Genomic DNA, 6,855 nt, shown 5'->3' on the forward strand with positions numbered 1-6,855 from the left:
AATTATATTAGGTATTTGTACACCCATAGTTATTAGTCTGAGTGTACACCTATTATTTATTTATCGTATGGCACATGTACATACATGTCACTGGATTACAATGTCAAAGTTAAGGTTGTAAGAAAATCTTAGTTAGAATTTCGCCCTTCCCTTCGTATTTATTTATATTAATATTATATACTTAATCTGTTTTAAAGCACATACTACATATTACCTATATTCTTATACGTTATTCACATCAATTGCGGTAACAGCGAGGGCTTTTAAATAATTTGTGTATTTTCAGAAACCCTCGGGAGCCATGACACGTGTAGCGAATATCTTAAGCGAAAGTAAACTGAAGGAAATCCTTTGTTCATTCAAAGTTCAACATATTCAAAAGAAAGCCCGTGCATCCAACATGAATAAGGACTCATGACTTGTCAACTTGTGCCAAAGGTAAAGGTAAGCAAAGTGAGGAATTAATAATTTATTAATCGGGTTCTATATGTACTACCCTTGAGGTGTATTAATATTCTAGGTAATTAAGACCGCCGGGCAAAATTTAGGCAGCATTATAATATATCTGCCGAATGCACAATGTGGCATAAACATAAGCTCCCCAGGCCCCTATTTCTCCAAGTACGACAAGTACAACAATTGTCAAAAAATGACAGACCTCTGTTTCACCACACCGACATTTGTCAGTGACACATGTCGAGTGACAATTGATAAGTGACAGGTGACAAATTCGTAAATTGTTTTGTATAGAATTTCATATAAACATGCAGGTATTTTGGTATAATTGTCCATCTTAAATTTAATGACAATTATTTTGTGAAACAAGGGTAATTTTTACTAGTCGATATATTTGTCAATTCTTGACAAGAGATCGTTAGTTGCTTTCAATGTGCCGTGTTGTCATCACTAACATGATATTGGTTGAGATCCCAACCCCATCTAATGCAGCGTATACCTACATTATTTGTTGACAAGGCGTGAAAGCATAATTTTTTTATTACTTTTAAGTTATTTTTTCTGCAAATGCAAAGTGCAGTGACGTCAAAGTAGAAATCTATTCGTACCTACTTTATATATCACCTCTGTTGCTTTCGCGGAGATTCATTTTCTAACCAAAACCCTAACTTTACCGTTAGTGCCCAACTTCGTCCAAGTAAATTATTAAAAAAAACAATACCTACCTAAACATACCTAATTTCGCTACCGGTCCCCAACGTAATCAAAACTATACTGAGACTTATTCCAAATCCAAATCCTAAAATCCTAAATGTTGAAGTACTAAACTCCTTCGTAGGCAACAATTACTATTTATAGTGTTATTATGATTTCAATCTTGTTAAGAAGAATTTAAAAGCGATTTAAAGCGATTTTTATTTGTACCCTAAAGGCGAATTTAGGGTACAAAGTTTTGCCAACGTTTGCCAATAACGGGGTTTGCTAACAACGAAAACACTAAAATTGTCACCTAAGCCTGACACAGCTCCGATTTCATGTCAAGAATTATCGATAAATTGACAAACATGTCGACTTATAAAAACTACTCTTGTTTCACCAAATCATTGTCATTAAATGAAAGATTGACAATTGTAACTAAATGCCTGTCAAGTTTATAAGCACTTCTATACAAAAACAGTTTACGAAATTGTCACTTGTCACCTGTCACTTGACAATTGTCACTCGACATATGTCACTGACAAATGTCGGCTTGGTGAAATAGGGCCCTGGTGGTACCTACTCGTAAGCGGTTACGCATACGCGTGCAATTTTAAAATAGGGATGATGACACATGTTGAATTTTATACCGAAATCTAGTAAAATAAATAGCAAATGTGCTGTTTATCACAATAATGTGGATATTAAAATAATATATGGAAATAATACAAATTTACAGGACCTGAAAGTTTCAAAATTTTAGTTTTTTTTAACTTATCTGATCTTAAAATCAAACCTGATCGATTGATGCCATAAATGAAAATGTGTCATCTAGCCTATTGTCACATGTACGACTGTACGTTTGGACCCATACAGAAACTGAACACTCTGAACACACTTTTTTATGGGTTTCGTACCAAAGGGGTAAAAAGGAACACTTATTTGAAGTACCCCATACTGTAGTCTCTTGAAAAATCCTCGACCGTTGATTCCACAACCAGATTTTAGAGCCATAAATGATGATGCCCTATAAATATTATAGGGCATCATCACACAAATTGACTAAGTCCCACAGTAAGATCAATAAAAGCCTTATTGATGATGAATGATGTTGCGGATACAACGATAAATATTTATAAATACTTAAATACATAGAAAACATCCATGACTCACGAAAAAATTAATAAATTAATGTTATAGGACAATTACGACTTATTTTGACGAAACCTGAGGTGGATGAACTATCTGTATGACGACGAAGCCTGCGCTGTGGATCTGAAGGTACCTATGCTGTTATTACTGTTGGTTTTTTTTGGGTCAATAAATTCTTTTTTTTTGTAATACATATATAAATTAATTTGAAATTCGGTTTACCAGAAAGTCGTGTCAATGGTTAAGCACATAGAGTCTGGCTAGCCAAATTTTGTTGACAGATATTTCCTTGTTGCATCACCAATTGTCTATGCTTTTTAAAAAAGTTAAAAGTCTGTTGTCAATTTATGTCATTCATTCAAATTGTTCGCGGTTTATAAGGCGTTTATTTTAAATAATACTTAAATAATATTAATAATGACTATACCGAGTGACGTCCGCAACCTATTATTTAAGCTCGTAAATAATTACGACAATGTGCGAAGTCGACGTGAAGCGTTTTATAACGAAAAACTGCAATGTTTACAAGTCGGAAACAATTTCGTAGGGTTGGTGCTCTATTAATATTTTGATACTTTAAGTACTAGTTCTAAACTTCTAACATTTCCCTATAACTTTGATTAAGTATGTGAATTTATTAATACCTGAATCTCATAAACAGGACAAGTGTGTAAAAAGAACGGATAAACAAGAAGTTCTGGAAAATATCAATAAAATCAAAACATTGGAACGTAATCATATGTGTTTGTCGTTGACTATACTTTACATAGTGGTAGAAATTAATATGAGCTGACTTTGAGTGCAGTCAACGTATATTTAATTTATTTCCTTAGGTACCTTACGTTTGCACAGAAAATAAAAAATATTTTCTAGTATCAAAACTATAATTCCTACGACACACAGTGTGACCAGCCCAAGATTTTTTGAATTTCCCGCCAAAACGTTGGGTAATATTTCAGTAGCCAGACTCTATCTAAAATTACATAGTTTACTATATCCTGTTGCGTAACTAAACAAAAGCTGCGGACAGGCATCTAAATTCAGTCATTATATTCACGAATAGGCAGCACTTAAATAATTCTGTTTGAAATTTTGTTGTTAAATTAATTAATTTGCTGTGAATGAGTAATTTTATTGTCTGATTGATAACAGTAGGAACAAAGGAATGATGTTAAACCAACTCTCGAGTGCCTAATATAAAATACAATTGTCAATGTCATTATTTATTACGTAAGTATTCGACCCTGTTCACTTTTAGAATTAAAAGTGACGATAATTGATTTTAAACAATATTTCTGGAAACTTATTACCTACTCTTCAAATAACTCAATTCGTTATACTTTTAATTATTGTATCTAAACATAATTAAAATGTATTTACTCTGTCTGGTTATATGACGATAGTTTGATAATGAATAATGATAGTGTCCGTTTCTTTCAATCGTATTACAGTGTTAATCAGTAATCACTGACGGGTACGTACACACGTATTTTATCACGGGGTTAAAGGATGACTCACGCTACACCGGGCCGGGGCCAAGCCGAAGCTTCCAGCGCTTCGTTTTCTACGGAATGCACCACGTGATCACCGATCAGCCCTTATACAAAATGACACGTCGGACGCCTCGGCCCGGGCTCGGCACGGTCTAGCGTGAGTCATCCTTAACTCCATCATACGCCCACTATGGCCTATGGCCCACGGCCTATGCCTATGCTAGACTATTTTTAAGAGTATTTAACTTATTTCTTATATTTAAACGTTTGATGCGTTGATATTAAATCGAACCAGTAGGTATTTATTTCTTGGCCTGTTAATGTATCCCATGGACTTTTTCAAACCTCCATGTGATTAACATAAACGATCCCACCAATCCTACTGTATTTTACAAGTTCGTGTACCTAACTATCTCTTTCTCTGTCTGTGTCTATTAAGATGACCGTCTTGACTTTTTTAGAACCTGCCAATGTTTGCTACCCGAGTACACAAGATTCGGTTAAAGTATGAACCTATTTTGGAAAAGCCTCAGGCAGAATTTGGAATTTAATCTTAAAAGGGGACCAATAAATCTCTACTCTGTCATTTCGACTCTATAATTGTTAAGTAAATATTTTTTGGTTTAGTTGACATAGTTGGTACCTATGCTAAACATACTGTTTTCAAAATAAAATGCTCAGGTTGAGTTAGCTTATTTTATTATTAGTACAATTTTTTTTTATAATTTTAGGATAGTTTTTGCTCGTTGTTACTTATTGTTCTTGCTGTGCTCACTTATTTTGGATGGCATTTATATATAAAGCCTACCACTTTTATTGTAATCGTGTATTGAATGTCGTCTGTATAGTGTGCCTTATGAATAATAAAAAAAAAAAGTTGAGTACATAAATAAAACCATGAAACGGGTTTCCGAGTAGGTGCTATCAGTGAAACGACAGAGACCATTTTGTAAAACGATTACGATGTATATCAGCATTTAAGACGCGTACACAAAGCGTCGCCGTTGAATGAATGTGCAGTTACTGTCGTGATACCTGCTTCACTACACTAAAGGGAAATTAAATAATTTTTTTACTTTTTCACCCTTTTTCGCACAAGAACGAAAGAAGTACCAACGTATTTTATATACCTACAAGGTGTAACAAAATTATGACCCGTAAGTATTGAAGAGTCAATCTTCAATACTTACATAATACACAAAATATAATATTATACTTACCAAACCTTTAATTAATCTAATGAATTTTAACAAGTAGGTAACTGATATCCAAACGAATTACGACTCGAAACTACCATAATTAACAATCGGAAAAAATGCTTGCGATATTATATTCTCAATTTAATCATAGGTACAGTTTGCCGCTAAATATATTTTCACTTTTCAGCCCTCGAGTGAATATTAGCTGAAACAAACGTTTTATTTTTTATAACGAGCCTCATTACCTGGAAGATCGAGGTAAACAAATTAAAGCAGCGGCGAGTTGAGTGAGTTGCGTTGCGTACCTACGAAATTGGTAGCGCAGCATTCCTTCTCAACCGTAAATTTTAATTAAAAACATACCTAGATACAACATGGCCTAAACTCGGAAATGGTCCATCGATAGTAAATATTTCATCCGAATCAAAAGCCTATTTCAAAAGGACCATCATGGGCGTGAGTGGGTAGCAAGGTTCGAAATGACGGACAATCTGTTGACTGCTCGAGGACGACACCCACGAAAAATGAGGTTCATTTTGGCCCGGATATTAAGTATGAAGCTCCATGGACAACAAAGCAATACGAACGCCTACCAATAAGTACCTACGCAATTTGGATGGATATTTGGTAGACAGTTGACGTCAATAATATATTGTTAACCAAGAGCTGAAGCAATACCTTGGTATTTTGACGCTCGAACGAAAATAGAAATATTATCGGTTGAAACTCGGAAATGAACTTGGTAACCCTTTTTAGCTACTATTTAATTATAAAAGAACGAAGATTGTATGTATTTAAGTATAACATTTTATGTATACCTATGCGTTATCTTAGCAAGTCTTTTGATACTGAAATATAATTTGATCAACGTGTAATTAAAATTTGCAATAAGTAGGTCGAGAAAAGCCCTTAGATTTGTTGTGCATCAGTATTTTTTTATTTGTCACTTAATTACGTTTTTATATAATGTATTTGTACGTAGCTACTGGAATTTAACTGCATTGTATGGAATGGAACCCCCACGAAAAAAATACATTATTTTTCTTGAAGTACAAGGGCAGTTAAATAAAGATCTCCACTGGAAAACACATGGGTATTATTCCTACATGTATCCCACGCCGTTTGAGTTGTATCATTTTCAAAAAAGTATTATTGTATGTAAGAATGAGGTTACATTGCAGGTCGAATATACAATTACATATTCAGTTACACTTAGACTTTACCTTTTCAGGCGTACCTACTCGTACATACCTACATTACAACATAAATATATATTTACATATTTATCTTCATACTACGAATATTTATGAGTATATAAAATCATTTTTCTAATAGCCATTGTATTGTGTTTGATTTAAATTGATTCAGATCCATGACTTTAAAACGTTCAAGTAACTTGTTATAAATTGTGATACACATAATATGTATAGGCATTTTTGCAGTGAGCGACATGTTTACATAGGTATGGCTTAGGTAATTTGTGTTTGTATTTAGGTCTAATTACGCAGGAACCCACTGAATTGTTTCCCGGGAACAGACTTGTATAGTATATACATATATTTATTCATGAGTGTGACGAAAATAGTCTTTGATGTTGGGTTGTTAATTAAAAGGCAAATTGGTCAATTTCACCCCCTTCACCTTACCAACGGTAAATGTCGCCACACGCTTTCCAAGACGTACAAACTTAATTAAACAGAAGTTATAAAAATATTTCGAATTAGCCTAAGTCGTATGCTTGTTTGCCACCGATGTAGTATAAAAAATCTGGCAGCTCAGTTGATTACAGCTATTGAACTAGTGATGAATGAAAAAACCGGGCAAGTGCGAGTCGGACTCGCGCACGACGGGTTCCGTAC

The 6,855-nt window shown here is 34.1% G+C and overlaps 1 long non-coding RNA gene across 1 annotated transcript; it reads left to right on the plus strand.

Moving 5' to 3' along the window:
* Positions 1 to 228: 228 nt before the first annotated feature.
* On the plus strand, positions 229 to 6,274 carry LOC134798044 (uncharacterized). The gene is made up of 3 exons (XR_010145150.1): positions 229 to 438; positions 2,353 to 2,433; positions 5,184 to 6,274. It is a non-coding gene; the product is annotated as an uncharacterized LOC134798044 (long non-coding RNA).
* The last annotated feature ends 581 nt before the right edge of the window (positions 6,275 to 6,855 follow it).

This window comes from Cydia splendana, chromosome 1 (genome assembly GCF_910591565.1).
Source record: "Cydia splendana chromosome 1, ilCydSple1.2, whole genome shotgun sequence".
Taxonomy (NCBI): domain Eukaryota; kingdom Metazoa; phylum Arthropoda; class Insecta; order Lepidoptera; family Tortricidae; genus Cydia; species Cydia splendana.